The sequence below is a fragment of the Pristis pectinata genome, chromosome 13 (assembly GCF_009764475.1).
Source record: "Pristis pectinata isolate sPriPec2 chromosome 13, sPriPec2.1.pri, whole genome shotgun sequence".
In the NCBI taxonomy this organism is placed as follows: Eukaryota; Metazoa; Chordata; class Chondrichthyes; order Rhinopristiformes; family Pristidae; genus Pristis; species Pristis pectinata.
In genome coordinates, this window is record NC_067417.1 from 1,594,098 (window position 1) to 1,619,921 (window position 25,824).

Here is a 25,824-nt window from a genome sequence, read left to right on the forward strand (position 1 = left end):
CCAATGGTCAATACAAGAGGGCATGGCTTTAAAGTAATGGGTGGAAAGTTCAAGGGAGATATCAGAGGAAGGCTTTTTACCCAGAGAGTGGTTGGGGCATGGAATGCACTGCCTGGGACGGTGGTGGAGGCAGGTACTTTCGTTAAATTCAGGAGATTACTAGATAAGCATATGGAGGAATTTAAAATAGAGGGATATGTGGGAGGAAGGGGTTAGATAGTCTTAGGCGAGGTTTAAAGGTTGGCACAACATTGTGGGCCAAAGGGCCTGTATTGTGCTGTACTGTTCTATGTTCTATAACTTAGCAATTCCTGTAATCAACTCTCTGCCTCTCCATTCTCCTACAAGACAGTCCTTAGCCTTCCTACCACTTGCCCAGGTGTCCTATAATCTCTTCATAATCTAAAATTAGGATTATTAATGCTCCAGAAGGGTTTTCTTCTACATTATAAGTTGTTGCAACAATGTTAAAAGGACCATCTCACAAACGCCTTAACTCATCAATCTGCAGATACAGCATTGTAATTGGTCAAATCACAGCCTTTGTAAATCAATTCTCCCTCTAGGACACTCTTCAGTTCACTTAATCAGAGTCTAATGTATTCTAAATTAGACAAGTCATTGACTGGAGTATTGATTCTCTCATGGGCATTGGGCTATTCTTCCTACATTATGCAACCTTGACTACAGAAGCTGAACAGACTTTATAACCCATCATCTTGTCTGATATTCCAGGGTTCGAAAGAGGGAATGCTGCACTGTCAGAGCTGCCATCATAGCAGATGCTGCCTGTTCTCTCAGGCCAGTGCAGAGAATCCCACGGCACTATACTAAACACCAAGGGAGCTCTCCCAGTGTGCTGAGATAATATTTATCTCATAACCTACATGACCCCTGCACTATGGCCATTCAGGTTACGGAAATTTGCCCTTACAAAATTCAAAAATCACTCCCCAAAAATTTGAGATGTGGAATAAAATTCGCTATCATGGAATTTGTGTAAGTAAAAAGTAGATAAACACCTTCTTTTTCCAACTTGAATTTCTTGATGCATGATGGAAAATTGTAATCCTATTAGGGACCAGAGGCAGAGGATATATACGAGTCTTAGTAAATACTTTGCGGCTATCTTCACAAAAGAAATGAACTGTGCCAATGCTTTGGTTAAGGCTAACAAGTGTAAAATGTTGGATGGGATAAATGGAGTAAAAGTATTAAGGGATGTAGAATCTTTGAAACTGGATAATCACCAAGCATGGATGAAGTATAAAGAAGCAAGGGAGGAAATCGCAGAGCATTCCAGCATCTACAGTCTCGTGTCTCGAGGAAGTCGCAGATGCTAGGAGCATCATTTTTCAATCCACCCCAGCTAAAGGTGCGATTCCAGCGGTTTGGAGGGTGTTAATATGAAACATTTAAAAAGAGATAAACCAGGCAATTGCAGGCCAGTTTGGTTAACTTCAGTGGTGGGCAAATTACTGAAATCAATTTTTCAAGGGACCTTCATTTGGAAAGGCATTAAATAATCACAAACAGTCAGCATGAATTTGTTATAGGGAGGTCTTGTCTGACTAACAATTCACTTTTTTGGGGGAGTTAACAGAGAAGGCCGATAAGGGAATGCGCTTAATGTAGTCTCTAAAGATTTTAGTGAGGCTTTTGGCAAAGTCCAATATGGGAGGCTGGTCAAAAAGGTGAAAGCCTGTGGAGACCAAGACAAACTGGCAAATTAGATCCAAAACTGGCTCAATGACAACAGGAAAAATTAATGGTTGATGGGCGTTTTTGTGACTGAAAGTCTGGTGACACAGGGATTGATATTTACCTTGTCCCTTGTTTTTTTATTGTAATAAATACCAATGATTTAGACTGAAACAGGGTTTTTTCAGAGGATAGAAAAGGAGAAAAAGTCATCTCGTAAGTTGGGCAGAAAAGTGGCAAATGGAATCCTAAAAGGTGTCAGGTAATACACTTGAGGAGGTGCAACAAGGCATGCGGATATACAACAAACGGGAGGAACGGAAAGACCTTTAAGTGTGCCTATCTACATCCTTCATGGTTTCAGATACCTCCAGCTGATCCCTAATCAACCTCATCTGTTTCAAGGAGAAACATCCCCACTTCTCCAACCTATCCACATAAGTACAGCCCTTCAACTTTTGAATCATTTTGGTCAATATCTTCCAAACCCTCTCCTAAATTATAGTGCTTAGGGCTGGACACAAGAATCATTTGTGTCTGAACCAGTGTTTTCTTTTTAAGGAGTGAAAAATTTTTTACATTATCTCAGTACTACATGGCCTATTCCTTATTCTGAGATTTTGACTCTTGGTTTTAGGGTCCTCAGCCAGAGGAAACATCCTCTCTGCATCTATGCTGTTGAGCTCTGTAAGAACTTTGTAAATTTCAATGAGATTACCTCTCATTCTTCTGAACTTTAGAATACAGCCCTAGTCTACTCAATCTGTCCTCATATGGCAAACCCAGGAACCAGTCTAGTGAGTTTTCACTGCACTCTCTATGTCATGTATATCATTCTTTTAGCTAAGAAGATCAAAACTGTACAAAATACTCCAAGTGCAAGTCTCATCAAGACCTTATACTTCCTGTGTACTCAAATCCTCTCACTATAAAAGGGAACATACCATTTGCCCTCCTATTGACTTGTGTACAAGGACATCCAGGTCTCTTTGAACATCAACATTTCCCAATCTGTCAAAATTTTAAAAATATTCTGCTTTTCAGTTTTGTGCACCAAAGTGAAAGACCTCACTGAAAGCTCATCCATATCCTCTTGAAGCCTCCCTACACCACGTCACTATTCACAATCACACCCAGTTTTATATCATCAGCAACCTTAGAAAAATGACGTCGTACCCCTCAGCTAATATGTTGATATAGATTGTTGACGGCCGTGGCCCTAGCACCAATTCTGTGACAGCCTGCCAATTCAAAAAGATCCATTCTTTCCCACCCTTGGCTTTCTGTCTGTTCAACTCTCAATTCATGTCAGTACAATACCCCAGTTCTATGTGCACTAACCTTACCGACCAACCTCTGTGAGGGACCTTATCAAAAGCTTTTTCAAAATCTAAATGCACCATCTCCACTGGTTCACCCTATGAGTCCTCAAAGAACTGCAAAAGATTAGTTAACATGATTTCCCTTGAATAAATCCATGCTGACTCTGCGGAATCATACTGTTCTTTTGTAGGTGTACTTCCTTTATTACTGATTCCAGCATTTTTCTGCTACTGGCATTAGGTTAACAGATTGATAGTTTCCCGTTTTCTTTCTCCCTTGTTTCTTAATTAGTGGGGTCACATTTGCTACTTGCCAGTCTGCAAATATGATCTGTAAAACTTTGAAAGATGATAACCAGAGTCACCTCTTTCAAAATTCCGGGGCATAGATCATGTGTTCTTTGAGATTCTGCATTCTGTTTTCTTTTTACTACCTCGATATACTTGTGTGTGGCACGATCTGCCTGGATGGCACACAAAGGTTTTAATGCATCTCAGTACATGCGACAATAATAAACCAATACAGTTCCATATGATTTATCAAAATTTCAATCTCACTAACTTCTCTAATACTAAAATATTAATCTCATTCAGTCCCTCACTCTCACTAGAACATTGGTTCTCCGATATTCTAGCAGTTTTTTTGTAAATTCTTCTGTTAAGGCAAAATACAAAATATTTGTTTAATTCCTCTGCCATTTCCTTAATTCCCATTATAAATTGTCTCGTCTTATTTCAGCAAGGCATTTGATAAGGTACCCCATCCATGCAAGGCTTATTGAGAAAGTAAGGAGGCATGGGATCCAAGGGGACATTGCAGCGTGGATCCAGAACTGGTTGGCCCACAGAAGGCAAAGAGTGGTTGTTGAAGGGTCGTATTCGCATGGAGGTTGGTGACCAGTGGTGTACCTCAGGGATCTGTACTGGGACCCTTACTCTTTGTGATTTTTATAAACGACCTGGATGAGGAAGTGGAGGGGTGGGTTAGTAAGTTTGCGGATGACACAAAGATTGGGGGTGTTGTGGATAGCTTGGAGGGCTGTCAGAGGTTACAGAGGGACATAGGTAGGATGCAAAGTTGGGCTGAGAGGTGGCAGATGCAGTTCAACCCAGATAAGTGTGAAGTGGTTCATTTTGGTAGGTCAAATATGATGGCATAATATAACATTAATGGTAGGACTCTTGGCAGTGTGGAGGATCAGAGGGATCTTGGGGTCCGAGTCCATAGGACGCTCAAAGTGGCTATGCAGGTTGACTCTGTGGTTAAGAAGGAATATGGCGTATTGTCCTTCATCAATCGGGGAATTGAATTTAGGAGCCGAGAGGTATTGTTGCAGCTATATAGATCCCTGGTCAGACCCCACTTGGAGTATTGTGCTCAGTTCTGGTCACCTCACTACAGGAAGGATGTGGAAGCCATAGAAAGGGTGCAGAGGAGATTTACAAGGATGCTGCCTGGAATGTGCAGCATGCCTTATGAAAGCAGGTTGAGGGAACTCAGCCTTTTCTCCTTGGAGAGACGAAGGATGAGGGGGGACCTGATAGGGGTGTATAAGATGATGAGAGGTATTGATCGGGTAAATAGTCAGAGGCTTTTCCCCAGGGCTGAAATGGTGGCCACAAGAGGACATAGGTTTAAGGTGCTGGGGAGTAGATATAGAGGAGATGTCAAGGGTAAGTTTTTTACTCAGAGAGTGGTGAGTGCGGGGAATGGGCTGCCGGCGACGGTGGTGGAGGTGGATACGACAGGGTCTTTCAAGAGACTCTTGGATAGGTACATGGAGCTGAGTAAAATAGAGGGCTATGGGTAAGCCTAGTAATTTTCTAGGGTAGGGACATGTTCGGCACAACTTTGTGGGCCGAAGGGCCTGAACTGTGCTGTAGGTTTTTCTACGGTCTATGTCGTATGTCTCTGCAAGGGGCCCAAGTTTACCCTCAGCTACTCTCCCTTATGGTTTATTTCCGATTACTCTTATATTGTCTTGCCTTTTCCCTCCAATTTCTTGGTCCTCCTTTGTTGAGTTTCTGGTCCTCAGCACTGACCAACGGTCTCCGACCTGAAACGTTAAATATGTGATTCCAGCATTCTGTTTTAATTTAAATCCTCAGGCTGACTGCTATTTTTGACAAATCTCTTCGTTTGATGTAATGCTACCTCTGATTTCTCCTGTCACTGTCATGTTGTTGTTCTTGGGATCTTGCCGTGCGACGTCGATTGGCGGGAACCTGATTTGAGACGCCACGGCAATCCTCCGCGGGCACATTTCTTTAGCTCCTGATTGGCTGTAGCAACCACCAATCCAGGTGTGGAAAGATTTGGTTTCTCCGTGGCAACCGCAGCAAAGACCAATTTTGATTGGGTTCATACCTTGTCAATTAGAAATAAGGCTAGTCCGACACCAACCGGTGAGTAACCTTCCCAATGGAGTCAGACTCCTATGAGCGGTGCTGATTGGTATATTTTTCTGTCAATCATTTGGAACGGCAGCCGCTTCTGCAATTCCGAAAAGTGATTAGTTAACTTAGTTGTCAATCCCTCTTAAGATGACATCATACAACAAATAACTAGATGTGATTGGTCAACCTTGCTAGTGAGGCGGTGCCTGTGGTCTTTCAATCCGTCGATGCAGTGCTGAGGTAAAAAAACAAAAATAAAACCCGAGAGAAGTCGAGGCTTAGCGGCAGGTAGGCGGGAGAGAGCCCGGTAGAGGCCTGGGGGGAGAGAGAGCGGCGAGTGGCCCCGGTAGATGCCTGGGGGAGAGAGTGACGAGTGGGCCCGATGTGTTGGGGAGAGCGCGGCGAGTGGGCCCGGCGCAGGCCTATGCCGTGGCCTGGGTTAATGGTTTCACATCGGGGATGGGTGGTGCATTATGTGCTCGGAATTAGGGCCTAAAGCCAAGGGGAGGAGGGAGTGATGGGAGGGGAGCCGTGGACTGACGCCGGATTCCAGCGGCCCGGTTCACCTGTGTGGTCGGGAGGGGGGGAGGCTAACGCCGGGTCGGGGGTCCGACCAAACCAGCTTGGGATCAGACTGCCTTCTGCGCACCCACCCAGCAACAACACCCACCTCTGTCCAGCTCTGCCCAGTCAGACCTCTCCCACACTCACCTGTCCGCCTCCTTCTAGAACCATAGAACACTACAGCACGGAAAACAGGCCATTCGGCCCTTCTAGTCTGTGCCGAAACCTTATTCCACTAGTCCCATTGACCTGCACCCAGTCCATAACCCTCCAGACCACTCCCGTCCATGTATCTATCCAATTTATTCTTAAAACTCAAGAGTGAGCCTGCATTTACCACGTCAGATGGCAGCCCGTTCCACACTCCCACCATTCTCTGAGTGAAGAAGTTCCCCCTAAGTCTTTCCCCTTTCACCCTAAAGCCATGTCCTCTTGTACTTATCTCTCCAAAGATAAGGACTGCACACAATACTCCAAATTTGGCCTCACTGTAACATCCCAACTCCTGTACTCAATACTTTGTTTTATGAATGCCAGGATGCCAAAAGCCTTCTTCACAACTCTGTCTACCTGTGACACCACTTTCAGGGTTGTAAAGAAGGCTTTCGGCATCCTGGCATAGAACTGTCAATCTACCCATCCACCTACCAAGGCATATCCCATAGAGTCATAGAGCCCTTCAGCCCATTTAGTCCATACCGGCCTGGTTTTCTGCCTATCCAAACCTCTCTTAAATGTTACAATTGAAACCACATCTACCACTTCTGCTGGCAGCTTGATCTGTATTCGCACCACCCTCTGAGTGAAGAAGTTTCCCCTCGGATTGCCCTTAAATATTTAATCCTTAACCCATGTCCTCCAGTTCTAGTGCCACCCAACCTTCAGGGAAAAAGCCTGCATGCATTCACTCTATCCATTACCACTCATAATTTTGTATACCTCTATAAGATCTCTCCTCATTCTCCTGCGCTCCAGGGAATAAAGTCCTAGCCTATTCAACCTATCCCTGTAACTCAGGTCCTCAAATCTGGCACCATCCCTGTAAATTTTCTCTGCACTCTTTCAAGCTTATTGACATCTTTCCTGTAGATAGGTGACCAGAACTGCACACGATACTCTAAATTTAGCCTCACCACCGTCTTATACAACTTCAGCATAACATCCCAACTCCTGTACTAGATGTCCTAATTTATGAAGGCCGATGTGCCTAAAGCTCTCCTTACGACCCTATCTACCTGTGATGCCACTTTCAAGGAACTATGGATCTGTATTCCCAGGTCCCTTTGTTCTACTGCACACCTCAGTGCCCGACCATTCACTGTGCAAGTCTTACCCTGGTTTGTCCTCCCAAAGTGCATCAGCTCACACTTGTCTGAATTGAATTCCATCTGCCATTTTTCAGCCCATTTCTCCAGCTGGTCCAGATCACTTTGCAAGCTTTGATAGCCTTCTTTGCTGTTCACAATGCTGCCAATCTTGGTGTCATCCGCAAATTTGCTGATCCAGTTTATCACATTATCATCTAAATCATTAATATAGATGATAAACAACAAACCCATCACTGATCCCTGCGGCACACCACTAGTCACAGGCCTCCAATCAGAGAGACAACCATTTATTACCACTCTCTGGCTTCTCCCGCTAAGCCAATGTTGAATCCATCCAAAAGTTAGCCACTGAATTGTTAATATCTTCTGAACAAATACATTGCCGTATAACACAGAAACAAACCCTTTGGCCCACCATGTTCATAATCCCCGTTGTACTTGCCTACACCAATTGCAATTTTCCATATTAGGACCATATCCTTCTATGCCTGTGTATTTAAGTGTCTATCTTAATGTCTCTTAAACGTTGTGATTGTATCTGATTCCACCACCTCCTCTGACAGCAATTCCAGACTCCAACCACCCTTTCTGTGGGACAAAAAACTTCAAATCTCCTATCTCTCACAATAACACGGGGGTGGCACTATTACTGTGATTGGGTTCAATTCCCATCGCTGTCTGTAAGGAGTTTGTACATTCTCCCTGTGTCTGCGTGGGTTTCCTCCGGGTGCTCTGGTTTCCTCCCATATTCCAAAGGTTAACATTGGGTTTAACTGGGCAGCGTGGACTCGTTGGACCGAAAGGGCCTGTTACTGTGCTGTAAATAAAGTTTTTTTTTAAAACTATGCTCTCCTTGACACAACATGGGAAAAAGGTTTTTACCATCTACTCTGGCATAATCTGATATCAGGTTGTCCCTCAGCCTCCTCCGCTCCAAGGAAAACAAACCCAGCGTATCCATTCTCTCCTCATAACTGTAATGCTCCAGTCCAGGTAACATCCTGGTGAATCTCCTTCGCACTCTCTTCAGTGCAATCACACCCTTCCTTTAGTTCTGGCAACCAGAACTGCACACAATACTCCCAAGTGTGGCCCAACCAATGTTTTATAAAGCTATAACATGATCTCCCAGCTCTATTATTCTTTACCATCCCGTATGCCTTCACCACCTTATTCACATATGCTGCCATTTTCAGGGATCTGTGGATATGTACCCTAAGGTCCCTCTGTTCATTAACACTCCCTAGAGCCTTGCCATTTACTGTGTACGTCCTACATTTGTTTGCCTACCCAAAATGCATCATCTCACATTTCTTAGGATTAAATTCTATTTGTCATTACTCTGCCCAACTTTTCAGCTGATCTATATCATGCAGTAGCCTTAAACAACCTTCTTGCTATCCACACCACTAATTTTCATTTCATTTGCAAACTTACTTATCATGCCTCATGCATTCGCATCCAAGTTATTAATGTATATCACAAACATCAAGGTCCCAGCACTAATCTTGCAGCACACTACTGAATTAAAATCTGAAAAGCAACCATCCTCTGCCTGCTATTACCAAGCCAATTTTCGATCCAATTTGCCAGACTGCCCTAGATCCCATGGGCTCTAACCTTCTGGATCAGCCTACCATGTGACCTGATATAAAATTATGCCAGAGTAGATGGTAAAATTCTCAAAGACCTTACTAAAATCCATGTAGACATCATGTACCACACTCCCCCTCATTAATATACTTAGTTACCTCCTCAAAAAATTCAACCAAATTTATCAGGCAGGATTTCCATGAACAACACCCTACTGACTATCCCTGATCAATCCCTGCCTTTACAAGTGAAGATAAATCCTTTCCCTTAGAATTTTTCCTGTGTTTCCCTACCACTAACGTTAAACTCACTGGCCTGTAGTTAACTGGTTTATGCCTGCTGCCCTTCCCGAATAAAGGATCAACATTCACAATTCTGCAGTCATCCAGTACTTCACTGTTGCAGCAGTCTTGTCTCCCGTAGCAGCCTGGGATACATCTCATTTGGCTCTGGGGATTTATCTGCCTTTATGCATTCCAAGATATCTACTACCTCCTCCTTCCTAATGCTAACGTGCTGTAGAACATCATATCCTTCACTCTGAATTCTCCTTGTATCATGTCCTCCTCAGTGAACACAGGTGAGAAGTATTCATTCAGGATATCGCCCACATCCTCTGGCTCCATGCACATATTGTCCATATAGCTGCTTAAGGCAGCCTATTACTTCCCTGGTTACTCTCTTCCTCTTAATAAATTTATAGACTATCTTAAGATTCACCTGAATTTTATCTGCCAATGATACTTCATGGTCCTTTTTTGTCCACATAATTTCCTTTTTAAGTACTTTTTTTACATGCCCTATTTTCCTCATGTGACTGCTGTGTTCAGTTGCCTATGCCTGTCAAATGCTTCCTTTTTTTACTTCATCAGTTCCCTAGCATCCCTTGACATCCATTGTACCTCCTCATTCGTGTTTTTTGTTTATTCATGTTCCAGGATGTGAGTATTGCTGACATTTATTGCCTTTAAAGAGCTGGGTCAGCTGCCATCTTGAACTGCTGCAGTTCATGTAGTGAAGGTGTTTCCACAGTGCTGCTGGGCAGGGAGTTGACGGATTTGGACCTAGCAACAATGACAAGAACTTCTAACCCTGTGAGAACTGTGCTTCCTGCCTCTGTCCTTCTTCCTTTGTTTCTCCCATTGGTGGCTGTGCCTTTAACTGCTAAATCCCTAATTTATGGAATTCTATCGCTTTTATCTCTGCCTCTCAACCCTTCCTTTTGAAAAACTTGTTAAAATGCATCTCTGATCAAACTTCTAATGCCTCTTAATTCCTCCATTGACAGCTGCTGAGAATTTTGGTCTGATTAGTCATCTTGTGACATTTTCTATGGTGGTGGAGGCAAATACTATAGAGGCGTTTAAGAGGCTCTCAGATATGTACATGAATGTGCAGAGAATGGAGGGATATGGACATTGTGTAGGCAGAATGTGGTTGGGGCATGGAATGAGCTGCCAGGGGCAGTGGTGGAGGCAGGTACATTGGTCAAGTTCAAGAGATTGTTAGATAAGCATATGGAGGAATTTAAAACAGAGGGATATGTGAGAGGAAGGGGTTAGATAGTCTTAGGCAAGGTTTAAAGGTCGGCACAACATTGCAGGCCGGAGGGCCTGTATTGTGTCGTACTGTTCTATGTTCTAGAAGGGACTAGTTTAGTTAGGCATTTAATTATAGTTTAATTAGCTCGGCACAACATCGTGGGCCAAAGGGCCTGTTCCTGTGCTGTACTGTTCTATGTTCTTAGTGAAACGCATGTTGTTTAATATGATATTTTAACTTTATGTCTTTGACTTCCTAGACCAGGCTTGGTCTATAGCTGATGGAGTGAGCCATGTATCTTCTTGTCTGTAGTCTGATGTATTGTGTCTGTTCATGGGATGACATGTGACATAGGACATAGCTTCAAATCAAGCTGTACAGGGAGATTTTCAGCTTCAAAGCCAAATGTGCATTATTATTATTGGTCAGGTGTATTATCCCCACCAGTGGCCCAATCTGTATGTTCTTCAGGACTTTCTTGTAAATTAATTTGAGATGAGATGAATAAAGGATGGAGGAGACTTATGGAGAACAGAACATTGGCATGAACCATTTGGGCCAAATAGGGTATTTCTATAGAATTCAGAGTAAAAATATACTTTTGCATTACTGTTGTACTTTAGGGTTTTAAAAGTTGGAGAGATTTTCATCATTGTGTCAAACATCAGCCAGAGAGCAAGGTACACTGCATATGTGAAGTAAGTGAGAGACAGTAGAGGTAGCACATAATATAAGCAGAGAGATAGTGTTTCAATGATTCTAGTAATGCAGGCAAATGGGATTAGTGTGGATGTGCATCGCAGTTGGCATGGACTAGGTGAGCCGAAAGACTTCATTTCTGTGCTGTGTGATTCTCTGTTTCTAGGTGGTAGTCGGCACATGATGTATCCAGCAATGTAATGTCAGCTGTAGGATTGGGCTTGATGGCTCTTCAAGATGGCTCTGTAATTCAATAAGATCATAGCATGTTTGTGCATCCTCATCCATTTTCCCATCCAATTACTACGTCCCCAGAATATCAAAAATCTTTCAATGTCAGCCTTGTAATTACTCTGAGCATCTGCAGCCCTCGTGGGAAGAGAATTCCAAAGATTTACACTGCTCAGGCCAATGTATTCTAACTCTTATCCTGAGACTGTGTTCCCTTGTTATCCTTGGTTCTCGTCTCTCCATTCTAAAGAATCAGCCTCCCAGCATCTGTCCCCTCGGAATCTTTTATGCATCATTCTATATTCCACTGGCTAGAGGCCAGGCTTCCTCATCCCAGGAATCAGTCATGAAAATTTATGCTACAGTGACTCCTAGGCAAGGAAATCCTTTCCCAGGTAAAGGGCTTGCATTGTTTCTGAAGAATTGTTACCTGCAGAGCCATGGACCCAGCATACAATTTACTTTTCTAATTGCTTGATGCTCCTGCATGTTTTCTTTATGTCTCTTGAACAAGAACACGCAGATTCTTTTGTGTTTAAACATTTACTAGTTTTCACCATATAAAAAAAAATCTCTTAAGTAGGGAGACAAAGCATGGTAGTGCCATCCTTGTTTGAAGTGCTCTCGCCTTTGGGCTAGACAATTCTGGTTTTCAGCTCCACTCTAGAGATTTGAATGACTAAAATAAAAATAGAAAATCCTGGAAATGCTCAGCAGGCTAGGCAGCTGTGGAAAGAGAAATAAGAAGTAATGTTTCATAGAGTCACACAGCACAGAAATATTACGCATCGGCCTACCATGTTCTTGCCAATCAATAAGTACTATCTGCAAAAATACCTTTGATTAGTACTTGGTCCATAGCCTTCTATACCTTGGTGACTGAAGTGCTGGTCCAGATATTCCTTAAATATTGCAGGAATACTGCCTCCACCACACCCTCAGGCAGTGCATTCCAAATTCAAACCACGCTTTGGGAAAAATATTCCTTTTGTGATCCCATCTAAACTTCTTGCCCCTTACCCTAAACCTCTGCCCTCTATTTTAGACACCTCAGCTTTGGAGACTGCAGATGCTGTAATCTGGAGCAAAAACCAAACTGCTGGACTGGTGCAGGGCCTTGACTTGAAACATTGACTATCCTTTGTCTCCACAGATGCTGCCTGACCCGCTGAGTCCCTTCAGCAATTTGTTTTTTTGCTTGGAGGAAAGCTTCCTACTATCTGTTTTGTTTACCTCTGTCAGAAGACCCCTTAGCCACCTCCACTCCAAAGAAACCAAACAGCCTATCCATTCTCTCCTTTATTATTGAAATAGAACAGTACAGCACAGAACAGGCCCTTCGGCCCACAATGTTGTGCCGACTTAGCTAATCCCTCCTACCTACAGAATGCCCATATCCCTCCATTTTCCTCTCATCCAAGCCCCTCTTAAAAGCCCCCAATGAATTTGCCTCCACCACCCTAGCAGGCAATGCATTCCAGGCATCCACCACTCTCTGAGTAAAAGACTTGCCCATTGCGTCTCTTCTGAACCTGCCCCCTTAAGTGCATGCCCTCTGGTATTGGATCGCTCAGTAATGGGAAAAAGATATTGCTTGTCCTGTCCACCCGATCTAATTTTATACACTTCCAACAGATCACCCCTCAGCCTCCACTGCTCCAGAGAAAAGAGCCCATGTTTGTCCAGCCTCTCCTGAAAGCACATGCAGCATCCTAGTAAACCTCCTCTGCACCCTCTCTAAAGCCTCAACATCCTTCCTATTAGTGAGGTGACCAGAATTGCTCGCAATGCTCTAAATGCAGCCTAACCAAAGTTCTATAGAGATGCATCATAACTTTTTGACTCAATACCTCGATTAATGAAAGCAAGCATTCCATAAGCCTTCTTAACCACCCTATCTATCTGTGTAGCCACTTTCAATGAGCCATGGACTTGCACCCCAAGGTCTCTCTGCTCTTCAACACTGTTGTCCTTAAGAGTGTACTGCCTCTTGACGTTAGTCCTACCAAGGTGCAACACCTCACATTTATCCGGGTTAAACTCCATCTGCCATTTCTCTGCCCACATCTGCAGCTGATCTATATCGCGCTGTATCTATCGCCAGTCTTCTACACTATTCACAACTCCTGCAATCTTGGTGTCGTCTGCAAACTTACTAACCCATCCATCAACATATTCATCCAGGTCATGTATGTACATCACAAACAGCAGAGGTCCCAGCACAGATCCCTGTGGAACACCACTACCCACAGGCATTCAGCCCAAATAAGTCCTGTCAACCACCACCCTCTGTCTTCTATGGGCAAACCAGTTCTGGATCCACACAGCCAATTCTCCACTGACCCCATGCATCTGAACTTTCCTGATTAACCTGTTTTATATGGGACCTCGTCAAATGCCTTACTGAAGTCCATATAGATGACATCCGCAACTCTACCTTCATCAGTCTCTCTCGTCAACCTGTCGAAAAAACTCAACCAGGTTAGTAAGACACGACTTGCCCCACATAAAGCCATGCTGGCTTTCCCTAATCAAGCCATTGGATTCTAGATGCTCGTATATCCTATCTCTAAGAATTTTCTCCAGCAATTTCCCTACAACTGACGTGAGACTCACCGGTCTATAGTCGTCTGGATTTTCCCTTGTTCCTTTCTTAAATAGAGGAACAATATTAGCCACTTGCCTGTCCTCCGGGACCTCACCTGTGGTCAAAGAGGACACAAAGCTACTGGTCAAGGCCCCAACAATTTCCTCTCACCTCCCTCACTAACCTGGGGTATATCTCATCGGGCCCTGGGGACTTATCCACCTGTTTAGGAGACCTAACACTACCTTCTTCTGGACCTCTAAATGCCCTAACATGTTTCTGCCCCCAGTTCCAATTTCTGCATCCTGCATGTCTCTTTCCTGGGTCAATACTGAAGAGAAATACTCATTCAGTACCTCCCCCACATCCTCTGCATCCAAACATAGATTCCCTTCTTTATCCTTAAGTAGTCCTACCTTTTCCCTCATTATCCTCTTATTCCTTACATAGGTATAGAATGCCTTTGGATTGTCCTTAATTCTACTTGCTAAGGACTTTTCATGGACCCTCATGTGCTCTGTCTAATCTTAACTTCTGAAGCTCTACATACTTGTCCTTTTTCTTCTTGACTAAGTTCATTACTTCTCTGGACATCCAAAGTTCCCTTATTTTGCCATTCATGTCCTTCCTTCTAATCAGGACATATCTATTATGTACCCTATGTATTCAATCTTTAAACACCTCACATGTTCAACATGGACTTGCCAGCAAAAAGGTGTTCCCAGTTTACTCTACCTAGTTCCTGCCTTCTGCCTTCATAATTAGCCCTGCTCTAATTTAAAACCCTCCCACTAGCCCCATACCTATCTTTATCCATAGCTATCCTGAAAGTTAATGAGCTGTGGTCACTGTTCCCCAATTGCTCACCCACTGATTGGTGAGTCACCTAGCCAGACTCATTACCCAACACCAGGTCCAGAAGAGCCTCTCGTTGGACTGTCAACATATTGATTTAGGAACCCCTCCTGGATACATCATTCTGCCCCATCTAACCCCCTTGCACTAAGAAGGTCTCAATTTGAACCAGGAAAGCTGAAGACTCCCATGACCACAACCCTGTAATTTTTACACATTTCCCTAATCTGTTTGCACATCTGTTCCTCAATGTCCCGGTGGCTATTGGGAGGTCTATAGTATACCCCCAAGAGAGTGATTGCATCCTTCCTATTCCTGAGTTCTACCCATATGGACTCTGTATCTGAGCCCTCCATTACGTCTCCCTGGAGTGCAGCTGATATATTATCTCTAGATAATTTAAGGCAGATGGAATTTAATGCAGACAAGTGTGAGGTGTTGCATTTTGGAAGGACAAATCAAGGTAGGACATACACAGTAAATGGTAGGGCACTGGGGAGTGTGGAGGAACAAAGGGATCTGGGAGTTCAGATACATAATTCCCTGAAAGTGGCGTCACAGGTAGACAGGGTTGTAAAGAAGGCTTTTGGCATCCTGGCATTCTTAAATCAAAGTATTGAGTATAGGAGTTGGGATGTTATGGTGAGGTTGTATAAGACATCGGTGAGGCCAGATTTGGAGTATTGTGTGCAGTTCTGGTCACCTAACTATAGGAAGGATATTTGTAAGATTGAAAGAGTGCAGAGGAGATTTACTAGAATGTTGCCGGGTCTTCAGGAGTTGAGTTACAGGGAAAGATTGAACAGGTTAGGACTTTATTCCTTGGAGCATAGAAGAATGAGGGGAGATTTGATAGAGGTTTACAAAATTATGAGGGGCATAGACAGAGTTAATGCGAGTAGGCTCCTTCCACCTAGATTAGGAGAGATAATTACGAGAGGACATGGCTTTAGGGTGAAAGGGGAAAGGTTTGGGGGAACATTAGAGGGAACTTCTTCACTCAAAGAATGGTGGGAGTGTGGAACGGGCTGCCATCTGATGTAGTAAATGCAGGCTCACTCTTAAGCTTTAAGAATAAATTGGATAGATATATGGACGGGAGAGGTCTGGAGGGTTATGGACTGGGTGCAGGGAAGTGGGACTAGCGGAATAACGTTTCGGCACAGACTAGAAGGGTCGAATGACTTGTTTTCTGTGCTGTATTGTTCTATGGTTCTAGTATTGCAACTCCTCCCCCTCTTTTACCCCCCTTTCTATTCTTCCTAAAACTTCAAAACCCTGGTACATCGATCACCCATTCCTGTCCCGACCTCAACCAAGTCTCTGTAATGGCCACAACATCATAGTTCCATGTACTAATCCATGCTCTAAGTTCATCACTCTTGCCCATAATACTTGAGCATTGAAGTACAAACACTTCAAACCATTCATCCCATCACATCTGTTATCAGGAATCTGCCTAATACTACATTCCCTGATATCAGCCCTCCTGCCCGTTCCCTCACTTCCATTCCAAGCAACATTCTGGTGACAATAATAAATATATAATCATAAAAAATAAATAAAACAATATACAATATTAAATATACAATAATAAATATGACAATAAACTTGACTTTGACATTGACTTTGAATCTCTTCTGCACCCTTTCCAGTTTCAGGGCAACTTCTTTCCACAAATGCTACTTGAATGGCTGAGTGTTCACAACTTTTTCTGCTTTTATTTCAAGTTTCCAGTTTTTGATTTTTTTTTAACTTGAATAACTAACCCAGGGTGAACCTGCGGTGCCATGTTGAGGAAGAGCTGGGCTGTCTGATGTGCTGCTAAACTGAGCCACTGCCTTGCTTTCAGGTGGTTGTGTACAGTTGCCTCATTTTATTGAGCAGAATGTGAAGTGTATCAATGTCATTAAAATTGCCTGGCCATTATGCTTTTAGTCAGTTGTATAGAGTAGATTTACAGGCTGCAATCCAATCAAAGGTATAGGAGGAGTGATTTGCAAGTTGCAATCTAATTGAGCAAATTTGGGGATCAATTTTACATGTAGAATAAAAGGTAGGGATGGTTTACAGGATGGAATCTAATCAAGGGACTGGGGTGGTTAATATCTAAAAGAACAGGTATTTTCTGGGTGCAGAATGCAGACTGGGATCTGAGAAGTTCTGGAGGTGCCAAACTCTTGAGAGCAATATTACAGCAGTTTTTTAAAAAAACTTTTCCAGAAGTTAGATTGGAAGTCTGTTGGTAACAGGCTCTGTATGTGGGTGCTATGTATTTCTGTTTGGATTTACCTGGGAACTGAGTGCCTCCAATATCCTTCATGCATGCTGATGAAAGCAATTGCTGAAAGTTGTATCATTCTTGGATACTTGGTGAGGAAGTGATCAGTGTGCTGATAGTGAATGTAGGGAAATGGCTGTAGCACAGTAACGCCTTCTGTCTAAACTGTCAGTCCACCAGCAGGTAGATCATATTTTGGTTCATGCCTCTTCTCTTATTGGTTGTCGTGCTGGTGATGCAGGTAGAGACAGCAGCACTCCATCCTTTGAGGCCTGTAATTGTTTGTTTATGGTGTTTTTGTCTCTGGAAGAATGTCATGGGTTCATATCCCACCTCAGAATTTAAGCTCATAAATCTTAAGAGTAGCATGGATGGAGTGCTGTGTTTATCAGAGTGGTGTTTTAAGGGTGAGGCTATGAATGTTATTCCATAACCAGTAAGGTAATCAGACTGGTCTCCTGAACAATTGTGTTTAAGGATCACTGTGTTTATGTTCTGTAAGGAGACTTTGTTATCGAATAAATTGTGTCAAGGTTTAGTGTTTGCATGTTTAACATTTAAAAACAAAATAAAAGCAGCCTAATGGATTTATAGTTTGTGCTTGAAATATTGGTAGCTCCAGGTCTATTAGTTCTGGGACACAAGAGACTGCAGTGTTGAATCTGGAGCAAAAAACAAATTTCAGGAGTAACTCAGCAGGCCAAACAGCATCTGTGCATGTAAAGAGACAGCCTGGCAGTAGAGAAGGCCAAGGACAGATTGGTTGGTGTGGGAATGGGAAGGGAAGTTGAAATGACATGCAACTGGAAGCTCAAGTCTGACCATGTCTGCGCTGACCCCGATGTCGAATTCAACTACATCTCTTCTGCCTGAACGTGATCCATATCCCTGCATATTCATTTGTTTATCTAATAGCCTCTTAAACACCACTATCGTACCTGCTTCTGCAGCCACCCCTGGCAGCCTGTTCCAGGCACCCACCACTCTTTTAAAAAAAACCTGTCCCACTGATCTCCTTTAAGCTTTCCCCCATCTCATTTTAAATGCACGTCCTATGTGCATAATGCAAGTACTATGTGCATAATGCAAAAAATGCAAGTACTATGACATTTCTACCCTGGGAAAAGATTCTGACTGTCTACTCTATCTATGCCTTTCAATCTCTTGGCCCATTATGTCCATGCCAGCCATTGTGAATCCATGTCGACTAATTCCATTTTCCGATACTTAGCTTGGAGTCTTCTGTGCCTTGGTGGTTCAAACGCTTGTCCACATACTATTTAAATGTTGTCAGACACCTCATTGGAGTGGGTTTGAGATTCCAGCCACCTTCTTGATCAAAAGATTCTTGCACAATTCCCTGTAAACCTAAACCCTCTAGTTTTAGACACCTCCGCTACAGGGAATAGTTTGTTTCTGACAACCTCATCTTTGTGCCTCGTAACTTTGTACATCTCAGTTAGGTTCCCCTCGGCCTTCTCCGCTCTAAGGAAAACAAAATCGGCCTATTCTGTCCGGTTCTACTTGTGTTCTTTAGAAAAAGATAACTGCAACCTTGGTCAAGACTAGATGTAACAAAATTCTGAAGTAATGTAACTCCATGGAGGGACATTTAGGGATGACCAATAAATACAGGACTTGCCTGCAACTCTGCAATTCACTGAGCAAACATTTTAAAAGTTTGCAGTTAATTGTGCAAAAACAACAGTGACCTTATGGATTATCAGAAGACGTGTGACAATAAAAGACTGTTTAGCAAAATTGAGGCTAGGGAGTAAAGGGTTCAGTAGCAATGTGGATAAAACATTGACTCAAAAATGGAAAGCAAAAGTCATGATAAATTTTTGTCTTTCAGATTGGGATCACTGCTTTTTTGAAAAAAAAGTGATACATTAATGACTTGGAGATGAGTGTGCAGGGTAAAATGTCAAAGTAACATCAAGTTTTGAGGCCTAGTAATGGAGAAGAGGATAGCAATAACAGGAGGGTACATGCAAGCAGATTTGGCAGACCAATGACAGATGGAACTTCAATCTCCTGAAGTGTGAAGTGATGCATTTTGGCAGTTGTAATGAGGTGAAGCTAGATGGCACGGTTCTAAAGGGTATGCAGGAACAGAAGGATCTGGATGTACTTGTGCATAAATCTTTGAAAGTGGCAGGACGTGTTGATATAGAGTGGTTAGTAAAGCATATGGGATCCTTGGGTCTGTGTAGGGAGAAAAAGTAGGGTGATTATGTTGAATTTTTATAAAAGATAGGCCAAAACTGGAGATTTGTGTCCAATTCTGGTCACCACATACTTGAAGTTTATGAAGATCCTGGAAAAAACGTAGAAGACATTTACTTAATTAGTTCCAGAGATGAGAGGTTTCAGCAACAATCTTAAACTGGATAAGCTGGAATTGCTTTACTTGAATAAAAAAGATAGAAAAAATAATGATGTTTCGATGGGGTAAAGAGAGGAACGCTGTTTCTATTAATGGCTGATTTGAAAACCAAGGACACGGATTAAGTGCAGGACAAAAGATATAGGGATGGTAGAAGTTTCAGAAGGAAATTGGATAAGCACTTGAAGGAAATAATTTATAGGGCAAAGACTGCCTTCTATGCTGTAATGGTTCTATGATTCTGTATGTGAATTAGTGTTGCAAAATTCAAATATCTGAGCTGGGAGTTCCCTGGTGCTCTGCTACCTTGTGCTAGTATACATTACCACTGATAATTGCCTCTTTTCAGAGTTGTATCTTTCATGAATTATGCACATTTCATATTGGAGAAGGTAGTGCAGGGAATGATTCATCTTCCTGCTTTCAAACTGGTTTCTCAGCAAACTACAAATAAATTTTATTGCATTGTAGGACTGACTTGATATTGGTAGGTTTGATTTTTAATTCTGCGACTGACATAGAACATTACAGCACAGTACAGGCCCTTCAGCCCACTATATTGTGCCGACATTTTATCCTGCTCTAAGATCTATCTAACCCTTCCCTGCCGTATAGCCCTCCATTTTTCTATCATTCATATGCCTATCTAAGAGTCTCTTAAGTGTCCCTAATGTATGTGATTCCACCACCTCATTCGGCAGTGCGTTCCATGCACCCACCACTCTTTGTAAATAAAACTTACCCCTGACATCCCCCTTACACCTTCCTTCAATCACCTTAAAATTATGCCCCCTCGTTTTAGCCATTTTCACCCTGGGAAAAGTCTCCGACTGTCCACTTGATCTATGCCTCTTCATCTTGTACACCTCTATCAAGTCACCTCTCATCCTCCTTTGCTCGAAAGAGAAAGCCCTAGCTTGCTCAACCTTTCCTCATAAGACATGTTCTCTAATCCAGGCAGCATCCTGGTAAATCTCCTCTGCACCCTCTCTAAAGCTTCCTATAATGAGGTGACCAGAACTGAACACAATGGTCCAAGTGTGATCTAACCAGAGTTCTATAGAGCTGCAACATTACCTGCCAGCTCTTGAACTCAATCCCCCAACTAATGAAGGCCAACACACCTTACGCCTTCTTAACAACCCTATCTACCTGTGCGGCAACCATGAGGGATCTATGGACGTGGACTCCAAGATCCCTCTACCACACTGCTAAGAGTCCTCCCATTATCCTTGAATTCTGCCTTCAAATTCAATCTTTGAAAGTGTATCACTTCACATTTTTCTGGGTTGAACTCCATCTGCCACTTCTCAGCCCAGCTCTGCATCCTATCAATGTCCTGTTGTAACTTACAGCAACCTTCTACACTATCCACAACACCACCAACCTTTGTGTCATCTGCAGACTTACTAACCCACTCTTCCACATCCTCATCCAGTCATTTATATATAAAAAAAAATCACAGAGCAGGGGTCCAAGAACAGATCCCTGCGGAACAGCACTGGTCACCGACCTCCAAGCAGAATACGCTCTATCCACAACCACCCTCTGTCTTTTATGGGCAAACCAGTTCTGAATCCACATAGTCAAGTTTCCCTGGATCCCATGCCTCCTGACTTTATGAATGAGCCTTCCATGAGGAATCTTATCAAACTCCTTACTAAAATGCATGTACACCACATCCATTGTTCTACCTTCTTCAATGTGCATCCTCAAAATGAGGCACAACCTGCCCCTCAAAGCTATGCTGACAGTCCCTAATCAGCCTATGCTTCTCCAAATGCCCATAAACCCTGTCTCTAAGAATCTTCTCCAGTAATTTGTCCACCACTGAAGTAAGGCTCACTGGTCTGTAATTCCCAGGGTTATCCCTACTCCTTTTCTTGAACAAAGGAACATTTGCCATCCGCTAATCATCTGGCACTACTCCTGTGGCCAGTGAAGATGCAAAGATCATCGCTAAAGGCGCAGTAATCTCTGCCCTCACTTCCCATAATAACCTTGGATATATCCAGTTTGGCCCTGGTGACTTATGTATCCTAATGTTTTTCAAAAGTGCCAGCACATCCTCTTTCCTCATGCCGACATGCCCTAGCATATCAGCCTGTTTTACGCCATCCTCAAATGTCAAGGTCTCTCTCTGGTGAATACTGAGGTGTTCATTAAGAACTCTTCTGACTCCGGTCACATATTTCCTTCTTTATCTCTGATCGGTCCTACCCTCACCCTAGTCATCCTCCTATTCTTCACATATGAGTAGGACACCTTGGGGTTTTCCTTAATCCTACTCAACAAGGCCTTCTCATGCCCACTTCTAGCTCTCCTTGTCTATTCTTAAGCTCCCTCCTGGCTACCTGCTAACTCTCCAGAGCCCTGTCTGATCTTTGCTTTCTAAACAGAGGGTAAGCTTCATTCTGCCTCTTCACAAGATATTGTACATCTCTTGTCAACCACGGTTCCTTCGCTTCACCATCGTTACCCTGTCTCAATGGGACAAACCTATCTAGAACCCTGTGCAAGTACTCCCTAAACAACCTCCACATTTCCTTTATGCACTTTCCCAAGAACATCTGTTCCCAATTTATGCTCCCAAGTTCCTGCCTAATAGTATCATAATTCCCCTCCCCCATTTAAATACTTTCCCATATCGTCTGATCCTATCCCTCTCCAAGGCCATGGTAAAGGTCAAGGAGTTATGGTCACTATCTCCAAAATGCTCTCCCACCGAGAGATCTGAAATCTGATCAGGCTCATTGCCTAGTACCAGGTCCAGTACAGCCTCTCCTTTAGTCGGCCTGTTGACATACTGTGTCAGGAATCCTTCCTATACACACCTAACAAACTCTGCCCCATCTATCCCCTTTACACTAAGGAGGTGCCAATCAATATTAGGGAAGTTGAAATCACCCATGACAACAACCCTGTTATTTTTGCACCTTTCCAAAATCTGCCTCCCAATCTGCTCCTCAGTGTCTGCTGCTATTGGGGGGGTCTGTAGAATACGCCCAATAGAGTGATCGCTCCCTTCCTGTTTCTGACCTCGACCCACACTGACTCAGTGGACGATCCCTCCGGGATGTCCTCCTGTTCTACAGCTGTGACACTGTCCCTGATCAGCAAAGCCACTCCCCCACCTGCTTTATCTCCATCCCTGTCCCTTTTGAAGCATCTAAACCCAGGAATATCCAGCAGCCATTCCTGCCCTTGTGACAGCCAAGTCTCTAATGGCCACCACATCGTAGTTCATGTACTTACCTATGCTCTTAAGTTCATCAGTCTTGTTCCTGATACTTCTCACATTAAAGTAGACGCACTTCAGCCCATCCAACTGACTGCAATTCTGCCCTTTCAACTGCCTATCCTTCCTCACAGTCTTTCTACACGCTGCATCTACTTGTACACTAAATGCGCCAACCTCTGACCTATCACTCAGGTTCTCATCCCCCTGCCAAACTAGTTTAAACTCTTCCCCCACAGCTCTAGCAAACCTGCCCGCAAGAATATTGGTCCCCCTCCAGGTCAGGTGTAACCCGTCCCTTTCATACAGGTCATACCTTCAACAGAAGAGATCTCAAATCTGAAACCCGGACCCCTGCATCAACTCCTCAGCATGCATTCATCAGCCAAATCAACATATTCTTACCCTCACTGGCACATGGCACAGGCAGCAATCCAGAGATCAGTACCCTTGAGGTCCTGCTTTTCAGCTTCCTACCTAGCTCCCTATATGCCCTCTTCAGGACCTCATCTCTTTTCCTACCTATGTACCGCAGCTTCTGGCCTCCCCCTTCAGAATGCCGTGGACCCAATTGGAGACATCCCAAACCTTGGCATACAGGAGGCAACATATCATCCAGGAGTCTCTTTCACGTCCACAGAATCTCCTGTCTCCCCCCCTTACTATTGAATCCCCTGTCACTACCGCTCACCTCTTCTCCCCCCTTCTCGTTGCACCACACAACCAGGCTCAGTTCCAGAGACCTGGTCACTGCAACTTTCCCCTGGTAGGTCGCTCCGCCCCCCAGACAGTATCCAAAGCAGTATACCTGTTATTCAGGGGAACAGCCACTCAGCATTACCTGCCTATTCTCCTTCCTTCTCCAGACAGTCACCCAGCTACCTGCTGGACTGTCTAGCTCTTATCTCTGAACTCCTCATTCTCCATAGGAGCCAAAGTTCATGCAGCTGCAGTTACCTAACATGGTCTGTAAGGAGCTGCAGCTGGATGCACCTCGTGTAGATGTAGCTACCAGGGAGACTGGAGGTCTAGAACTCCCACATCTCACAAGATGAACACACCACTGACCCTGGAGCCATTCTAATTACTCTAGCCTGGCGCTAAAGGAAAAATTAAAGAAAGAAAGGAAGAAGCTTACCTTAGCCTCTGCCTCCTTTTGCTGAAGCCACTTGAGCCAAAGCCTCAAGTGCTCCACTCTAACCCTGACCCACTCACACAATGGCCACTCCACTTATACCTACCTTCCCTTTATTTGCTGCTGTTAATTAGCCAGTCAACTATTAACAATTTGCAAACATGCTTCTTTTAGACTCTTGCAAGGTGAAACTCACAAGCACACGCACAGAGACTCACCTCTTTTAAAAGCTCCCGCTCCAAATAGGTAACGTACTGCTTCCTTGTTAGGACAGTGTTTAAATACATCCTGCACAATTGGTGGTTTATTGTTTGTTGTGTTGAATTGTGCTGATTGATAGCTGGTGGTTTTGTTTTAATTGCCATCTATCAATTGCTATGCTTCAGCACAGCCTGGGCTTGTGTACACCTGTGTCAAGTGCGGAAGTCCAAGAGGTGCTGAATGTCAGGTGCTGGCATGTGTCTGCTCCATCACTGGAATTACCATTGACTCCAGTAATGGAGTGCTGACTTCTTAAAGAGAAGGTCAGAATGCAACCAATGGATTGGAACAGAGATTAGTGCCTGGGATGGTGGGTTTGCTGTACAAGAGATTGATCAGGTCCTCCCTCAGCCCCTCAGCCTCCTTTGCTCCAGGGAAAACAAACTCAACCTATCTAATCTCTCCTATCTAACCTATCTAAAGTCCTCCATTCCAGGCAACATCTCCACTGCACCCTCTCTAGCGCAATTATGTCCTTCCTATTGTGTGGATGTCGGGATAGTGCAGAAAAATGGTGCTGAGGTAGAAGATCAGCCATGATATTGATAATAGGAGTAGGCTTGAAGGGGTAGTTGTTCTTATGCAAGTATGACCTTTAGCTCTGTGTCAAGGAGAGTTGTGTACACACGAGTCCTTATTCCTAATTATGATCCGATGACCATTCTACAGTTGAGAGAACAGGATTAGGTTTGACTGAGTTCCTCATGATTGAACATTGCGTAGGTTCCCACCTGGATAATTGATGTTTAGGTGAATAACAACAACCTGTCTCAACCCCCCCCCCCCCCCCATACCATATTTGTCAAGGCAAATTGCATTACCACTAACCAGCCTAATATCTACGTTACTACTGCCACCCTCCTTCATTTGCATTATACTCACCATCTTCCTATTGGTATCTTGGGTTTCACTTGGTTCCCTAAAAGACTACTTTCAAATCTTCCGGTCTTCTAGCCTGCCTCACAAGATAATAATTGTCATTGAATTCAAACTGTTGATTTGTTTTTTTTGACTTTCCCAATAAATCAGCAATTGCCACAATGCAAGGAGTATTGCCTGAGGATTGGGAAGACTTAAACATCCAGATTTAAGTAACCAAAAAAATTAAAAGGTTGAATGGGAGCACACAGCAAGAAATGTGAAAACTCTACAATTTTTTATATAAGTATGTAACAGGAAGAAAGTGATGAAAAGCCATTTGCAACACAAGAAATCGTTACAAAAGATGTGCTCAATGGGGTTAGGAGAGGTAAATCTATTGAATAAAAGATGGGTTAAAAAAGCTGGTCACATTCATGTTGGCAAGCTGTAATGTGGGGAGCCTTGGGGATCAGTGCTGGGGACGGCTACTTATAACTTATATGAATGACCTGACTGAAGGACAGATTGGAACATTCTCATGTTTGCTTATGTAAAATTAAGTGGGCAAGTAGGCTCTGAGGAAGGCACAAGGGATTGTGAGGGGATATAGAAAGATTAAGTGCAAGGGCAACATGCTGATGAAAATTTTCAAATATCAAGACTTCAGACTGGCACAATGCTCATGGTATACTGGGCAGCAATGATTCCTGCCCTCCTGTATGCAGCAGAGACATTGATTATCTACATCAGACCGCTCAAAGCATTAGAGGGATACCATCAAGGCTGTCTTCACCAAGTCTCTCATTGGCCCACTAAATTTGCCGGTGTCAGCATTGAGGC

General features: G+C 43.5%; 1 protein-coding gene across 6 annotated transcripts in view; it reads left to right on the forward strand.

The window, feature by feature from the left end:
• Nucleotides 1-5,590: 5,590 nt before the first annotated feature.
• The window catches only part of cebpg (CCAAT enhancer binding protein gamma), a 57,219-nt gene continuing 36,985 nt past the window's right edge, over nt 5,591-25,824 (forward strand). Inside the window, exon 1 of one of the 6 annotated variants that reach the window (XM_052028122.1) lies at nt 5,591-5,660. The gene's annotated coding sequence lies outside the window, so the exon portion shown is untranslated. Of the gene's footprint in view, nt 5,709-9,843; nt 10,000-13,717; nt 13,859-25,824 lie in introns of those variants that run through there. The other 5 variants (XR_007957338.1, XM_052028125.1, XM_052028123.1 and 2 more) reach the window with 5 other exon arrangements.